The sequence below is a fragment of the Nicotiana tabacum genome, chromosome 16 (assembly GCF_000715075.1).
Source record: "Nicotiana tabacum cultivar K326 chromosome 16, ASM71507v2, whole genome shotgun sequence".
NCBI classification, from domain to species: Eukaryota; Viridiplantae; Streptophyta; class Magnoliopsida; order Solanales; family Solanaceae; genus Nicotiana; species Nicotiana tabacum.
The window spans coordinates 44,474,600-44,492,795 of record NC_134095.1 but is presented as its reverse complement, the minus strand read 5'-3'; the positions used below and the strand labels follow the sequence as shown (position 1 = coordinate 44,492,795).

The window sequence follows — 18,196 nt, the reverse complement described above, 5'->3', positions numbered from 1 at the left end:
TAAGGATTGAAATTAATTAAGCGAGGGCCATGCATTTAAGAAAGCAATAAGCCTATCTATAAATGAAATAGAGAAATGCTAACCTTTTCAATTTTATAGTAATCCTCAGGAAATCATGGCACCACATCTCAGTGTCCCACGATAATATGGCTTAACCCATTTTTATTGCATAATTCCATAACAATGCTAGGCGATACAATTTATGACTTCCAAATTGACTTGATATTTCAATATGAAATAAAATGAACAACGATCTATCCAAAATAAGCTTTTCAAGTGGTAGTGTAATATTTTTAGCTCGTAGCAAAACTATAAGTTTTTTAAGAATTATTCAGCAAGAATAAGCAAGGAGGCAATTCATTTGTTATTTTAGAGATGAAATCAGGGATAACTGCGACCAATATTATAATCAATCTATTCAATCTATAATTATGGACAAATCCTCATTGCCCGAACCAAATTGCAGATACTTTGCATTCTTAAATACAATTCAATTCTTAATAATTGCACTTTTATTTCTGGATCCAAGTAATTAGAAAGAGAACGAAAACAAGAATAACATAAACTTTCTTAAGCTCAAATTCTTACCATTATTAATCAAGTTTCAGATCTGACTTTAAACCAACCACGCCTAACTTCAAATCCTCTACTAACATTACTTTAAGCCAATGAATTAAAGCCAGAACCGGATTTGGCGTTATAACCAAACGAGCACTAACAAACCGGATCAACAAACAAATAAGAGAAATTACAAATGAAAACTGAGGTGTGGTGCAGTGATGAACACAAAGAAAATGACCACGAAATCCAATTCTTCACGGAACCAATCAACACATGAAACAAAGGGAGAAGAAAAGATAAACCTCTATTAATCTGAAATTTAAATGACTTACAATCTGAAAATGCTAATCGACGGGACTAACAGGAAACGTAGCAGCGCCGGAATCACGAACGGAACTGAACAGACCCAGCTCAACTGGAAAGCAAACCTCGGGTTGCGGGGCGAGATTGGAGCTTTTCCCCCAATAATTTTGTGATTTTGCTTTTCGTTCCCCCTCTTTCTCACTGTTTTCGTTCACTATACGAGCTAATCCCCTATTTTCAATCTCCTGTTCTATTCCCCCCCCCCCCCCACTGTTTGTGTGTATGTTTGGTATTAATGTATGAAAGAATGATAAGGGCACTGACTTAAGAATGAGGTCAGTAAGCTAGGAAAGGAGAAGGAATTTATTGGAAATTCATGATATCCTCAGTTGATTCATCGTCAATTCCTTCGAGTTCAATAATTGTGTGTGTGTCCGCTTTCTGAAGATAGGATACGGCGGATTCTAGTGTGCTTTTCCTGTAGGGTGTTTAGGGATTGGGTACTATTATATAGGGGTAGGGATTAGGTTAGGTGTATGGAGCTAGGAATTATGGGCTTGGAATTATGGGCTAGGTCCAAAATTAGGCCTAAAGATGTGTTGCTCGAGCCCAAGTTTTATTCTTTCCCCGAGAACGAGATTAAAATACAACCATATTTATTAATTAGTCCTACTTAAATAAAATAACTGTTAAAATAAGACTGGCCATTAAAACAAACTATTTTTTTTGTATTTTCAAGGTTAAAAATGACTAACAAAACATTAATGGAACAATTTTTGTAATTTTCATTTTTCTTGTAGTAAAATAAAGTAAAAGAGAAAAATTAGTTGAAATAGCTATATTAGGCCTAAATTAAATATTTACGTGCTAAAATATAAAAAATCTTTGGGAGGGTCAAAAATCACATGTCTACAGACATCGCCCGCGAGATTGAGTCAGTTCGTCGCTAGGCGCGAGAGGAGAGGGAGGCCAAGAGGCCTCGGGGATCTGGTAGCTTTGGTAGTTCTCCTTCAAGTGGTCAGTTTCAGCAGGGCAGAGGTCGTCCATTCAGGCAAGCTCAGTCAACTCGCCCAGGTTATTGTGGGGCATCATCGGGTCATGGTTCTCACAGTTCTCATCAGGGTCATTCATCACTTAGTGCCTTTCTAGCCCAGAGTTCATCTCGTTCTCCATCAGTTCAGGGTTCTTCCATGCCAGGTCCTTCTACTGGTCATTCCGGTGCCAGGGGTTCCCTTCAGTCCCCATCTCCAACCCTAGGGAGTTGTTATGAGTGTGGAGAGTTTGGACATATGAGGAGGCAGTGTCCTCGTCTTCTTGAGGGTCTGTCTCAGCAGAGGGGTCAACCCTCGCCTTTAGCTTTAGTTACCTTACCACCCACTCGGGCAGCTAAGGGTGGGGGTCAGTCAGCTAGGGGTTCCCTCAGAGGGGGAAGTCGATCAGGTGGTGGTCAGGCTCATTTCTATGTCCTCCTAGGTAGACCAGATGTTGTTGCTTCAGAGGCTATGATTACAGGTATTGTCTCATTCTGCCACAGAGATGTTTTTGTATTATTTGATCCCGGTTCCACCTTTTCTTATGTGTCATCATACTTTGTCCGTTATTTGGATACGCTTCGTAAGTCTCTTGTTTCACCTGGTCATGTATCTACTCCGGTGGGCGATATTGTTGTTGTAGACCGCATGTATCGGTCGAGTGTTGTGACTATTGGGGGTCTAGAGACCCGAGTGTATCTGTTGTTATTATGTATGGTAGACTTTAATATTATATTGGGCATGGATTGGCTAATCTCTGTGTCATGCTATCTTGGACTGTCATGCTAAAATAGTGACATTAGCTATACCAGGTGTGCCACAGATCAAGTGACGAGGTTTGACTAATTATGTTCCCAGTAGGGTAATCTCATTCTTGAAGGCCCAACATATGGTTGGGAAGGGTTGCCTCTCGTATCTAGCCTTTGTGAGGGATGTCGGTGCAGAGACTCCCAGTATTGATTCTATTCTAGTTGTGAGGGATTTCCCTGATGTGTTTCCTGCAGACTTGCCGGGTATGCCACTTGACAAGGATATTGATTTTGGTATTGACCTGGTGCCGGGCACTCAGCCCATTTCTATTCCGCAGTATCGTATGGCACCAGCGGAGTTGAAGGAGTTAAAGGAGCAGCTTCAGTAACTCCTTGATAAGGGGTTCATTCGGCCTAGTGTGTCGCCCTGGAGTGCGCCGGTCCTATTTGTGAAGAAGAAGGATTGCTCTATGAGGATCTGCATTGATTATAGGCAGTTGAACAAAGTAACAGTTAAGAACAAGTATTCTTTTCCTCGTATTGATGATTTATTCTACCAACTTCCGGGAGAGAGAGTGTTCTCCAAGATTGATCTCCGTTTAGGTTATTACCAGTGGAAGATCAGGGACTCGGATATTCTTAAGACGGCTTTCAGGACCCGATATGGTCATTATTTGTTCTTGGTGATGTTTTTTGGGTTGACCAATGCCCCAGCAATATTCATGCATTTGATAAACAGCGTGCTTCGGCCTTATCTCGACTCATTTGTTATAGTTTTCATTGATGATATTTTGGTGTACTCACGTAGTCAGGAGGAGCACGCGGAGAATTTGAGAGTTGTGTTGCAGAGGTTGAGGGAGGATAAGCTTTATGCAAAGTTCTCCAAGTGTGAGTTTAGACTCAGTTCAGTGGCATTCTTGGGGCACGTGGTATCCAGTGAGGGTATTCAAGTTGATCCAAAGAAGATAGAGGCCATCAAGAGTTGGCCCAGACCGTCCTCAGCCACTAAGATTCGCAGCTTTCTTAGGTTATCGGGGTATTATTGTCGGTTTGTTCAAGGATTCTCATCTATCGCATCACCCTTGACCAAGTTGACTCAGAAGGGTGCTTTATTCAGATGGTCGGATGAGTACGAGGAGAGGTTTCAGAAGCTCAAGACTGCTTTGACCACGACTCCAGTGTTAGTGTTACCATCAGCTTCAGTTTCATATATCGTGTATTGTGATGCTTCAAGAGTTGGTATTGGATGTGTGTTGATATAGGAGGGTAGAGTTATCGCTTATGCTTCTCGTCAGTTGAAGCCCTACTACCCTATTCATGATTTGGAGTTGGTTGTCATTGTCCACGAATTGAAAATTTGGAGGCATTATTTGTATAGTTTGTCTTGTGAGGTGTTTTCTGATCATCGTAGCCTCCAGCACTTATTCAAGCATAAGGATCTCAATTTGAGGTAGCGAAGATGGTTGGAGTTTCTAAACGATTATGATATTACTATTTTGTACCATCCGGGGAAGACCAATGTGGTGGCCAATGCTTTTAGCTGAAAGACAGCGAGTATGGGGAGTTTGGCATATATTCTAGTCAGAGAGAGACCTCTTGCAGTTGATGTTCAAGCTTTGGCCAATCGGTTTGTGAGGTTAGATATTTCGGAGCCCAGTCAAGTGTTGGCTTGTGTGGTTTCTCGGTCTTCCTTATATGATCGCATCAAAGAGCGCTAGTATGGTGACCCTCATTTGCTTGTCCTTAAGGACAGAGTTCAGCATGATGATACCAGAGATGTGACCGTTGGTGATGATGGGGTGTTGAGGATGCATGGTCGTATATGTGTGCCCTATGTGGATTGGCCTTCGGGAGTTGATTCTGGAAGAGGCCCATAGCTCGCGGTATTCCATTCATTCGGGTGTCGCGAAGATGTATCAGGATCTGAGACAACATTATTGGTAGAGGAGAATGAAGAAAGATATTGTGGGATTTGTAGCTCAGTGTCTCAATTGTCAACAGGTGAAATATGAGCACTAGAGACTGGGTGGCTTGCTTCAGCAGATGGATATTCCAGAGTGGAAGTGGGAGCGGATCACCATGGACTTTGTAGTTGGGCTCCCATGGACTTTGAGGAAGTTCGATGCTATTTGTGTGGTTGTGGATCGGCTGACCAAGTCCGCGCACTTCATTCCTGTGTGTACTACCTATTCTTCCGAGCGGTTGGAAGAGATCTATATCCATGAGATTGTCCGTTTGTATGGTGCCCTAATTTCCATCATTTCAGATAGGGGCACTCAGTTTACTTCGCAGTTTTGGAGGTCTGTGCAGCGAGAGTTAGGTACTCAGGTTGAGTTGAGCATAGCTTTTCACCCTTAGACGGACAGGCAGTCCGAGTGCACTATTTAGATATTGGAGGACATGTTGCGTGCTTGTGTCATTGATTTCGAAGGGTCATGGGATCAGTTTCTACCGCTTGCAAAGTTTGCTTATAACAACATCTACCAGTCGAGTATTCAGATGGCTCCGTATGAGGCTTTGTATGGGAGGTGGTGTAGATCTCTAGTTGGTTGGTACGAGCCGGGTGAGGCTAGGCTATTGGGGACAGACTTGGTGCAGGATGCTTTAGAGAAGGTGAAGGTGATTCAGGAGAAGCTTAGTACAACGCAGTCGAGACAAAAGAGTTATACTGATAGGAAGGTTCGGGATGTGTCCTATATGGTTGGTGAGAATGTTATGTTGAAGGTTTCACCGATGAAGGGTGTTATGAGATTTGGGAAGAAAGGAAAATTGAGTCCTCAGTTCATTGGGCCTTTTGAGGTGCTTTGGAGGATTGGGGAGGTGGCTTATAAGCTTGCTTTGCCACCCAGCTTGTCGAGTGTGCGTCCGGTATTTCATGTTTCTATGCTCCGAAAGTATATTGGAGATCCGTCTCATGTTCTGGACTTCAGCTTGGTCCAGTTAGATGATGATTTGACTTATGATGTGGAGCCAGTGGCTATTTTGAAGCGTCAGGTTCGAAAGTTTAGGTCAAAGGATATAGCTTCAGTGAAAGTATAGTGGAGAGGCCAGCCCATGGAGGAGGCTACCTGGGCGACCGAGCGAGAGATGTGGAGCAAATATCCTCACCTATTTGAGGCTTCAGGTATGTTTCTTGACTCGTTCGAGGACAGACGTTTGTTTAAGAAAGGGAGGATGTGATGAACTGGCTAGTCGTCTCATGAGTTACTGCTCTGTTTCCCCTATTTCTGCTTCTTATTGCTTTTTTCACTTGTATTTCATGTCATCGGGTTGATCGGTTTGGGTTCGGAGAGGTTTTGGCAAGGTTTGAGACACTTAGTCTAGTTTGAGGAAGCTTAAGTTGGAAAAGTCAACCGGATGTTGACTTATGTGTTAGAAGGCTCGGATGTGAGTTCCGATGATTCGGATAGCTTCAAGAGGTGATTTGGGACTTAGGAGCGTGATCGGAATGTGTTTTGGAGGTCCGGAGTAGATTTAGGCTTGAATTGGTGAAATTGGAGTTTTTGTGTTTTTCGGTTGATAGGTGAGATTTTGATATAGGGGTCAGAATGGAATTTCGGGAGTTGATATAGGGGTCGGAATGGAATTTCGGGAGTTGCAGTAGTTCCGTTGGGTCATTTGAGGTGTGTGTGTGCAAAATTTTAGGTCACTCGGACGTGGTTTGGTATACTTTTTGATTAAAAGCGTAATTCGGAAGATTTTGGAAAACTTAGGCTTGAATCCGATGTGTTTTGGTTGATTCAATGTTGTTTGAGGTGTTTGGAAGATTGGTACAAGTTGGAGTGGTGGTATATGATGTGTTTGTGCTTTTGGTTGAGGTCCCGGGTGCCTCGGGGTGTTTTCGGATGGTTGACGGAGAGTTGGAATTTTTGGGAAGTTGGAGAATTTTTCTGCTTCTGTTGTTTCCGCACCTCCGGATTGGGGAGCGCAGGTGCGATGCCACAGATGCAAAGAAATGGCCGCAGATGCGGTATGCTGAGCGCACCTGTGATGGCGCATGTGCAGTTATTTGATCGCAGATACGACTTTTAGTCATTTAAGTGGAAACCGTAGGTGCAGTGGTCAAGACCGCAGAAGCAGTTAAAGGGCCGCAGGTGCGGATTCCATGGGCCAGAAAGTATATAATGTTTCCTTCGCAAATTTTTGCTAAGTTCTCCATTTTTGAAGACGGGAAAGGGGCTAAGGCAGTGGATTTCAAGGGGAAATCGAGGAATATCAGTTGGGTAAGTTCCCTAAGCTTCATTGCTTGAGTTTATGATCATTTTTCCATTTTTTAATCATGGTAATAGTGGAAATTAAGGAAGAAAATTGAGGGATTAGGGCTTGGTATTGGAGACCTTGATTTGGGGATTTGAGGGCCAATTTGGTCGGATTTTGGTACTCTTAGTATGTATGAACTCGTGGGAGGATAAGGATTCTGTTGATGTGACTTTTATCGAATTTCGAGATGTGGGCCCGGGGGTCGGGTTTGGTCAATTTCGGGATTTTAGGTATAAATTGATTAATTTTGCATGGGCTTCATCCTTTTAGCATATTCTAATGATATGATTCTGATTTTGGGTAGATTCGGCGCAAGTTGAGGCCGAGGCGAGAGGCAAGGGCATCGCAGAGTAGTATTTCTTCTGGTTTGAGGTAAGTAACCATTATAAATCTGGAACTGAGGGTACAAAACCCCGGTATTTCGAATTGTTTTGATAAATGAGGTGATGCACATGCTAGGTGACGAGCGTGTGGGCGTGCACCGGTAGGGATTGTGACTTGGTCCGTCCCATAGTGACTATTAAGCCGCGTACTGATTTGAAATTTTATGATATCCCGTATTTTAGAAATTTATACTGTATTATAGGCTGTTGCCATGTTTGGGGCCTTGTGCCGCCCTGTTGAGACCCTTAGGGGCATTTTTACTATTTTTTATCACTCTATTTGTTTGAAAGCATATCCTCAGTCATGTTTTACCTGTTTATTATTTAAAACTGGTTTTATCACTTTACTTTTTAAAATGTGAGAACTGTTCGGACTGAGTTCCCTGATTTCTACTGTTATACCTGAGTGGTTGTAAGGTTAATGACTGAGAGAGGTTGAGGACCTAATGGTGAGTATTATATATATTATGGATTGGGCTGCACACCGCAGCGATACTTATATGGATCGGGTTGTGCGCCGCAACGATATGACGCTTAGACTGTAGGAGCCCCTCCGGAGTTTGTACACCCCCAGTGAGCGTAGTCGACTATAAACTATGAATCGGGTTGCACGCCGCAGCGGTTACTATGATTATTACTATTATGAGATATTAATGAGTCTGAGTGCTGAGAGTGAGTACTGAGTGACGAGAGTTGAGTCACGAGTGACTGAGAGGCTTCCCGAGAGGCCATATTCTGAGTGATACCTTGCCCGAGGGGACCATTTATGATAGTTTCACTGATTTCAATCTTCTTTTAAAACAAGCCTCTGTTGAAAATTGCTAAGTAAATGATTTCAAGTATTCCAATTGAAACTGAAGTTTTTATGACAAAACTGGTTTTTAAACTGTGGAGTTTAATCTGTTATTCTGTTGTTTACTCCTTTATATAATTTTAACTGCTTGTCACTGCTTTCAGACCTTATTTACTTTAGTTACTTACTGAGTTGGCATACTCACGTTACACGTTGCACCTTGTGTGCAGATCTAGGTGCCCGAGCGGTAGAGTGAGGGTCCTCAGCATTTTTCAGAGTTTGCCAGAGACTGCAAGGTAATTGCATGGCATCCGCAGCCCTGCTTTCGTCCTTCCTATCTTGTTCTTTTCTGCATTTTAGACTTGTTATGTATTAGACAGTCGGATTTGTATATTTAGAGGCTCTAGACTCGTGACACCAGATGTTTGGGCTGTGTTGGTCTAATGTATTACTGATTTCCGCACATTTTAGTTGTTGTATACATTTCTTATGAGAAATTGAGATTTAAATCCATGCTAGAAAATGGCTTTATAAAAGAAATTCGCTGTGATTAATGGTTTGGGTTGGCTTTCCTAGTAATGTGATAGGCGCCATCACGACCAGGTATTTGGGGTCGTGACATTATGCATGTATCTCATGTATGCATGTCAAATGCAATGCATCTTAGTGATGAACTCATGTACTCACACTCTCAGAGTACTCAATCTCACTGTCTCTCATTCTCTCTCACCATGCTCAATACTCAGCACACTCAATCACTCAGCACCGTACAATACCTCATGCGGCGTGCAACCCGATCCATATATAGCCATAAGGCCCGTTGCGGCGTGCAACCCGATACACACACACACACACACACACACATATATATATATATATATATATATATATATGTATACAACATGCGCTCACTAGGGGTGTGTACAGATTCTGGACGTGCTATAGTATAATATAAGAATCTGCACGGCCAACTCACGTGCTGCACGGACAACTCGCGTGCTATAGTATCAATATCTCACAATCAGGCCCTCGGCCTCACTATAGTATCAATAATCTCACAACCAGACCCTTGGCCTCACTCAGTCATCAAAATATCTAGTCTCTTGGGCTCACAATGTCATGAAACTAGCCCGACAATGATGATATGATGTATCAATAAATAACAACAGAGACTGAGTTATGATATGAAATGAATGAACATGACTGAGTATGAAATTGCAACTTAAACAAATAATTTAACAATAATATGATCTCGGTGGGTCCCAACAGAATAAGCATGTAGCCTAGACATCGTTTTTAACATGGATCACAGCTCAATAGCTCTAGTACGTTGAGATTTTATGGTTACAGATAAGATCAGGTAACTACGCAGTACCACAGGAATAACGGAGTCACAATTCACACGGTGTATGCCCACACGCCCGTCACCTAGCATGTGCGTCACCTCAACGCCAAACACATAATACGTAATTCGGGGTTGCATACCCTCAGCACCAAGTTTAGAAGTGTTACTTACCTCGAATAAGCCAAAAACCAATACCGAGCAGGACAAATGACACTCCAAAATTCCATCCCACGTGTACCGACCTCCGAACAGCTCGAAACTAGCCAAAAACAACTCAAATACATCAAATAAAGCCCAAGGAAACAATTCCAAATGATAAAGGTCGAATCCTTAATCAAAAGCCCAAAATCGGCCAAAAAGTCAAAACTCGGGCCCATGCTTCGGAACCAGACAAAATTCACAAAATATAACAATCTATTCAATTACGAGTCCAACCATACTAGTTTTACTCAAATCCGACTCCAAATCGATGTTCAAAACTCAAAAATTCGCATTATGAAACTTTAGGCAAAAATTCCCCAATTTCCTCTTTAAAATTCACAATCCAATTACCAAAAATGAAGATAGATTTATGAAATATAACCAAAACCGAGTAGAAAATACTTACCCTAATCATATGGTGAAAATCGCCTCAAAATTTCCCTAATCTGAAAATATGACCAAATGAACAATCCCTTGATATTAAATATTTTTGCCTAGCTATTTAGCCTCATTTTGTGTGCCAAACAATTTCGAAACTTACTTTTGATGCCTTCAATGGATTTCTTGTGAAATTTCAGTCAAGATAGGTTTTTGAATCACCCAATTTGACCTTAAAATGAGGGAAATATGATGTTTTGAAGTTTTAAATGATGTCTTGAAATTTAAGAGATAAAAAATGTCATTTTCGTTATTATTTTACACCAGAAAATCATCAACGAAAGAATTTTTGTTTTTCCACCCAAAACTCATTCGGAACCTTCCGGACAGAAATCATATGTGCGTTTCAATCATAAAACACGCTACGAACCTGCTTGCACACTTAAAACACCGAAAAGAGGTCATTTTGACCCGATATTGACCATGGTCAAACTCCAAATCCTTAACTAGTTTCTCAACCAGTGATCCAAAATATGCCCGAGCCCCTCGGGACCCCATTCAATCATACCAAGAAGTCATAAAATACGATACGAACTTATTCAAAACTTCAAATCACATCAAACAACATAAAAATGACGAATTGCACCTCAAATCAAAAATCAATGAACTTTGAATTTTTAACTTCCAAAACTCGCGCCGAAATATACCAAATCAACCCGGAATGAACCCAAATTTTGCTCACAAGTCTCAAATGACATAGCGTAGCTATTCCAATTCCCATAACCACAATCTGAATTTGATATCTTCATAGTCAACTCTCCCAGTCAAACATAGAACTTTCCAAACCTTCAATTTCCAACTTTCGCCAATTTGTGTCGAAACCTTCTAGAAACATCCAAATGCAAATCTGGGCATACTCCTGAGTTTAAAATCACCATTTGGACCTAAAGAAAGCATCAAAACTCCGTTCCGAGATCAAATTCACAAAAGTCAAACTTGGTCAACTCTTCCAACTTAAAGCTTCCTATTTGAGAATTCTTCTTCCAAATCAATTTCAAATAATCTGAAAATCAAAACCGATAATTTACACAAGTCATAATACATCATACGGAACTACCCATGCCCTCAAGTTACCGAGCGAAGTACAAATTCTCAAAACAATCGAGTCATTACAGATTTGTAATATGGGCACAAGATGCCAAGTGATTAGGGTTCGTTAATTGGGACTCGTGATTGTGATTATGAGGTGTGTTAACTCGAGGAAATTCTTGTATAAACCTTATGTGAGAGCGATTTTTATATTGGGTTGTTACATGTTTTCCCTTACATGGTTTTGGCGGACTTTAACCGTATTCTGCTTATTTTACAACATTATTACTTGTTGTTCCTGGTTGCTAATTGTTGCTTCTAGTTTTATATTGCAAGTATTGTTTTGTTATTCTTACCATGCTTAGCTTTATATTGATATTGTTCCTTGTAAGTTTTACATAGGTTATTATGTTTAGTGGGTATCTGGACTGTTCCTCGGCACTACTCCACCGAGGTTAGTTTTGATACTTACTGGGTACCACTGTGGTGTACTCATACTACACTTTCTGCATATTTTTGTACAGATCCAGATACTTCGGAGCACGCTGGTCATTAGTTAGCTGATTGTGAGTTGCGGAGGAGAGTTCAAGGTATATCTGCCATCGCGTTCGCAGGCCTCGGAGTCACCTTCTAAAATTTACTTTGTACTATTTATTTCTATTCCAGAACAATTGTACCTAGAGATTTGTTAGAAAATTCGGTAGAGCTTATGACATGTACCACCGATTTTGGGATATTGTATATCTATTAATGGTTGTTGGCTTTGTATAGAAATTTCTAGTTCATGTTAAATGGTTGATTTGTATAAATTTGTTAAATAACTCTCTATGCATTAGGCTTACCTAGTCTTGGTGTCATCATGACTCTTGAAGAGGGATTTTTTTGGTCTAACCATCTTTTTATGTAGAAAAAAACACCTGAAATGATACTTTTAGGGGCATGATGGTAAAAACAAGCAACACACAATATTCACTTTGTTATACACGGAAATCTCTACTGTCTACTATTTTTGCAATATTGTTACATTGTCCGATTGACCCGCTTGAATAAAATCCTGAGTCTGCTATTATTAACAGTATAGGTAGAATGACAGTAGTACTATATACATAACGGGCATCAAAACTTGTGAATATCACAAGATCGGAGGACTTGCATATGGTGTTCATTGACCTAGAGAAAGCTTATGATAAAGTTTTGTGAGAGGTCCTATGGAGATGTTTGAAGGCTAAGGGAGTGCCTGTAGCCCATATTAGAGCGGTCAAGGACATGTATGAGGGAGCTAAGATACGGGTAAGGACAACATGAGGATACTCAGAGTACTTTCTAGTTGAGATGGGGTTGCATCAGGGATCAACACTTACTTCATTTTTTATTTTCCTCGGTGATAGATGCATTGACGCGACACATCCAAGGAGAGGTGCCCTGGTGTATGTTGTTTGCAGATGACATAGTTTTGATTCATGAGATGCGAGGTGGTGTTAACAAGTGGTTGGAGGTTTGGAGCCATACCCTTAAGTCTAAAGGTTTCAAGTTGAGCAGGACCAAGACAGAATACTTGAAGTGAAAGTTCAGCGGGTTAACCAAAAAGCGTTGTGGATGTGAGGCTTGATACTTAAGTCATTCCTAGGAGAGAGAGTTTTAAGTATTCGTGGTCTATGATTCATAGTGATGGGGATATTGATGAGGATGTCACACATCGTATCGGAGCGGGGTGGATGAAGTGGAGGCTCGCTTTCGGTGTCTTACGCAATAATGCCATTGAGACTTAAAGGTAAGTTCTACAAAGTAATGGTTAGACCGGCTATGTTATATGGGGCAGAGTGCTGGCCAGTCAAGAATTTCATATCCAGAAGATAAATTAAAGTTGCTGAAATAAGGATGTTGAGATGAATGTGTGCGCATACTAGCTAAATAGAATTAGGAACGAAGTTATTATGGACAAGGTGGCAGTGGCCTCCATGGAGGACAAGATGCGAGAGGCGAGGCTTCGATAGTTCGAGCATGTTCAAAGGAAAAGCACAAGTGCACCAGTAAAGAGGTGTGAGAGGTTGTCCTTGGGGGGTCAGAGGAGGGGTAGAGGTAGGCCAAAGAAGTCTTGAGGATAAGTGGTCAAGCGGGACATAGCGCAGCTTGAGCTAACCGAGGACATGACCCTTGATAGGAGCGTGTAGAAGTTGAGGATTAGGGTAGAAGGTTAGTAGGCAGTCTAGTATTTCCCTTGCCTTCTTATTTCTGCAGTATTAGTGTTAGTATAGTATTATTTTATCCTTAGATGGCTATTACTACATATCTTGTATTGTATTACTTGTTATCAGTGCTTCTTTCATCTTGCATCTTGCTATCTTGGTCTCAGTTTTTTAAATATCTTGTTTTGTCATTACTATTATTAGTGCTTCTTTCATCTTTGCTTTAGCTGAGGGTCTTTCGGAAACATCCACTCTGGCCGTCCAGGATAGGGGTAAGGCTGCGTACATCTCTCCCTCCCCAGCAGGGGCGTATGTAGGAATTTTTATAAGCGATGTCGAAATTTATAGAAGAACTAGAATATTACTTTGATTATCATACTTTTAGACAAAAAATAACCTTAATTTATTGGTTTTGTTGGGTCTTAAGTTAAAAAAAAAATTGCGTTCAATTCTACTTCATCACAATTTTTAACTACAAAAGCTCTTTCAAATATTTACAAAAGAAAAATGTGCTAGTTGAGGTTTGAACCTTTGACCTCTTATAGCAAAATCAAGCACAAAACCAACACACCAAGATACAATTTATGTCAAGTGGTATCATTTTTTCTTACTTATCTGTTTCCGTACGGTATTAATACATATATTTAGTAAAATTTTCCGACGAAGCGGTGTCGCATGACACCGCTTGAGGAAGCGTGCATCCGCCCCTACTCCCCAGACCCCACTTGTGAATACATTAAGACATTGTTGTTGTTATTGTCGTCAAAACTTGTGAATAATTAACAAAGATGAGTAGAATAAACACACGTACCAAAGTTATGATGGGTGTTTAAAACTTGGGAACACGACAAGCTTTGCCTACCTTTCATGACTTATGGATAAGGGTATTTTTGTTGAGATATTAGTTCTAAGTTGATTGGTAGAAGTCTTCGACATTCTGCTCCAAGTTGGAAATATAAAATATGAAAAGTAGAATACTATATAAAGTACAGCTTGAAATGAAGTACAAATTAAACATAAAAGAAAAATGTTGCTTGATAATCTTATATACGTGTCTTATTTATCCAACTGTTGTCTTATAGAATACAGAAGCGAGGAGAAGTGATCTATATACATGCAAAAAAAGAATGAATAAAGATAAAGAATTGAAAAATTCAAGTCATGCAGTCAATGCACTAATGAAGTTGGGCAGATTTGGTTTTATAAAATCTGATGAGTATATTCTATGCATTTTATGCATGTCACCAAGATTGCGTTAGAGAACAACTTGGCAGATCCGTTTACTAAGAGCTTACCACAGAAGACTTTTGATAAGCATGTAGAAGGAATGAGTGTCAAAATTGTAGACGCATGGTTATTAGTCTAAGTGGGAGATTGTTAGAATATACTATAAGTCATGCGTATTGTTATAGTATTCTTTATGAACAATTATTTATTTACTTGTTTAAATTCAATAAAGTTTCATTTTAAATAGATCATGTGTTGGTTTGTGCGTCCATTGCTTACATTGTAGATGATTTAGTGTATAGAGTTTAGCTTATACACGGAAGATTAAATCATCGGTTCTTGTAAGACATAAAAGTTAATGTTCACAATCTAATGATGGAATTGGACAAATCATCGGAATGATTGTAGCACAAGATTAAATATAATTTATCTTGATTATAGGAATGGTTTAATTCCAACTTCTTGTGCTAGTACATTTTGTATGTATTGAACGGATCAAGTAGAGATGAGTATTTTATACTGACTTTATAAAATAATTTCTCTTGTCCATTTAATGTACTTATACTCTTAATCCTGATATAATTATTATTAGCTGTGTATGTCACTTGTTGTTTTGATTTATTAATAGGCGAGATTCTTTCGCGAGTCAATAAGCCTGGTAAATTGGATGACAATGATATACATTGGCGAAGTAATAATTAGTTGATGGAATCTATGTCTCGATTTTGAGATTGATGATACTCCTTTATGAAAGCTTATAAGTTTTCATGTGTAAACCCGACCGGTGAATTTTGTATCCGACACATGAAATAAGTTAAGTGTAAGTCTAAAGGAAGTAATCAATAAATTAAATAGTCAGTAATTTAATTTGATTGATTAGTATCTGAATCTTAACATGGAGAGTTAAATAATGTTTTATGGAAGAATTTCGAAATTGAACTAAGGAGTGTAATTACGAATTTTTAGTGGAATAATTCGTAATTTATTATGATGGAAATTAATTTTAGAATTTCGAAATTAATATCATAATAAGAAGCCTTGTTAATTAAATTCTGTGGTCCCTACTGTGCCTAAATAATAGAAAATAGTGAAAACTGTTACTTAGTGGAAAAGAAAACATGGAAACCGTCCCTTAGTGGGAGAAGGAAACCTAACAGGTTTTGAACATGGTTTTGACCTAAAAACGCAGCTATATATATGGATATAAGGGCTGGACGTTTGGGGAATGATTCTGACTGCAGTTTCTACTAGAATTTTGCCCACCCAAAATTCTCTATTTTCGGTTATTGTTTGGGTAACACAGTAGAAGACTGTGAAAATCTGCTGGTGTGTGGTATCAACTGAGCAACTGGAGAACGACATAGATTTGTTGTGTTTACGCTTCAAGAGGTAACCTTAAAATCTCCATACGTGCTAGTTGTTTAGATTACACGTGAATAAAATTCTGCTATTGCTTCCGCTGTGGTATATATTCCAACATAAATGTCACCCTAGTTTCTATATGAATTGCAGATTTGAGATTGCCCTTCTAATCGAAAAAAAAAAACAAAACAAGGCGGGACATAAAAATTAATTTGACCGCCGAAAAGCAAGTTTTTTAGCTGAAATCCAATCCGATGGGGTGACGGAGCAACTGTTGGGCCTAGCCCATAAGAGCCATCAGTCACCACTGTTGTTTCAATCGGATCTGATTTTCTGGAACCCATAACAGCCACCCGCCGCTATACGTTTTGAAAAAAGCAATCTTTGTTCTCTGTTTCCATTGAAATTGAAAGAGAGCAATCTTTCTGCAGTGGTGCATCTGTTTCAATTGAAAAAGAGCAATCTTTGCTTACCAGGTAATACTACTACTCCTATATTTTAGTTTCAATTTCTTCTCAATATCTATATATTAGTCTTTTGCTCTTCCCGCTTGTACCTTGAACTCCTTTTTCTTTTTAAAAATAAATCTTTGCACAATTTTACCTCTACAAAAAGACAGTAATCAAGACTCCTCTTTTCCCACCTATTTGTACTTGTAATCCAAATTTCTGCTACAAGACTTCTGCTACTATTTTTTTTTCTCATAGATTGATGTGATGAAACTGCTTTTCTTCTCTATATTCTAGTTTTCAAAACGAATTTGCACTGCAGAGGATCGCATTAGTCAGTTTGCCTGATGAGATTCTGGTACATATACTGTCTTTCCTTGGCGTTAAGGAAGCAGCAGACACCAGTGTCCTCTCCAAGCGTTGGTTAGTGGTTACCCTTGTGGAGATATATTTCTCGGCTTAATTTTGATGCTACCAAACCATTATACGAAGTATTACTGGATCACAAGCTTCGGAAAAGGCATATGAAGAAGTATGTGAGGTGGGTGAACCATACTTTGCAGAGGTGTAAAGCTCAGAGATTAGACCAATTTCGTGTTTGTTTCGATTTAAACAAATTCGCCCAGCATGAGATTGACAAGTGGCTTGAGTTTGCCTTTGCTAGGCAAGTTCAAAGGCTAGAGTTAGACTTGTTAAAAGGTGGGGAGAACCTTCGACTTTTTGATTATTGTTATACTTTTCCGGCCCAACTCCTTGATCTCAATCATTATGCTGGTCAACCTCATCCGAACAATGTCAACAAGTTCCCACCACTTAGGAATAATTTTAACTCTGTAAAAGTACTGTTATTGAAGTCCGTAAAAGTGACAGGTAATGTTCTTGAGTTCTTCCTGCACAATTGTCCATTTCTTGAAGAAATGGTGGTTCGTGGAGCGGCAACGCTGGTTAATTTGGAAGTTGTTGGTCCTTCCCTCAAGTTGAAACACTTGGGGATATGGTCCTGCCCCGATTTAGAATCACTTAAAATTCGGGATACAAACCTTGTAACGCTTGGGACTTCAGCAGGACACAAATTATTGCTTTCGAATGTTCCTATGCTGATTGAGGTAGACATTATGGACGCCACACGTATTTTGGATGATATATTGGCTCCGGTTTCCTGTGTTTTCTCTCAGCTGAAGGTCCTCAAAGTAACTGCTAATTTAGGATTGGTCAGTGAACAAAAATTTTAAATGTCTATTTGCCTTTCCTTTGCTTGTGCTAATTGGCGTGTTCTTTATATCTCCCACGCATATTTGGGGCATCACAAATTTCCTGAACTCACCAAACTCTAGAAATTTGTGGTAAATGTGCATATACTGGAAGACATGAGTGTCTTAGATTGCATACATGTGATAGGCGCTGCTTTGAGTTGAAGGTAAGTGTCTGTCAAATTGATTATTTCGAGTTCTGGTGGAAGAAATTAGTGCTGCTTGTGCTTCAATACTTCAATTCAGTTACATCACAAATCAAGCTTGGGTAGAATAGATTATGACAAGCAGGACATGAATGCGCGTTACTTAACAGGCGTTGTCTAATTTCTATCTATTGTAACCAGAGAGAATAACTTGTTTGTCTTCTATTCATGAATACAATGTATTTATATTTATACACTTATATAAGACTCTATTAAAGGAAACTAATCAAACCAAGTAAATGAAAATATCCTAAGAATCTTCTCCTACAATTGACTCACCTATCCTAAGTTGCTCCGACACTGCAGTTGAGGTGCCGCAGACGGAAAATTCGAGATGATATACAATTTAATTTCGGAAATCAGAACTAAAACTAGGGGAAATTTGAAGAAAATAGCACATTTTATCTAGGAAATCAATCATTT

The 18,196-nt window shown here is 39.6% G+C and overlaps 1 pseudogene; it reads left to right on the top strand.

Annotated features, from left to right (window-relative positions):
* Positions 1-6,768: 6,768 nt before the first annotated feature.
* Positions 6,769-17,980, top strand: LOC107783209 (FBD-associated F-box protein At4g10400-like; annotated as a pseudogene).
* Positions 17,981-18,196: the final 216 nt, after the last annotated feature.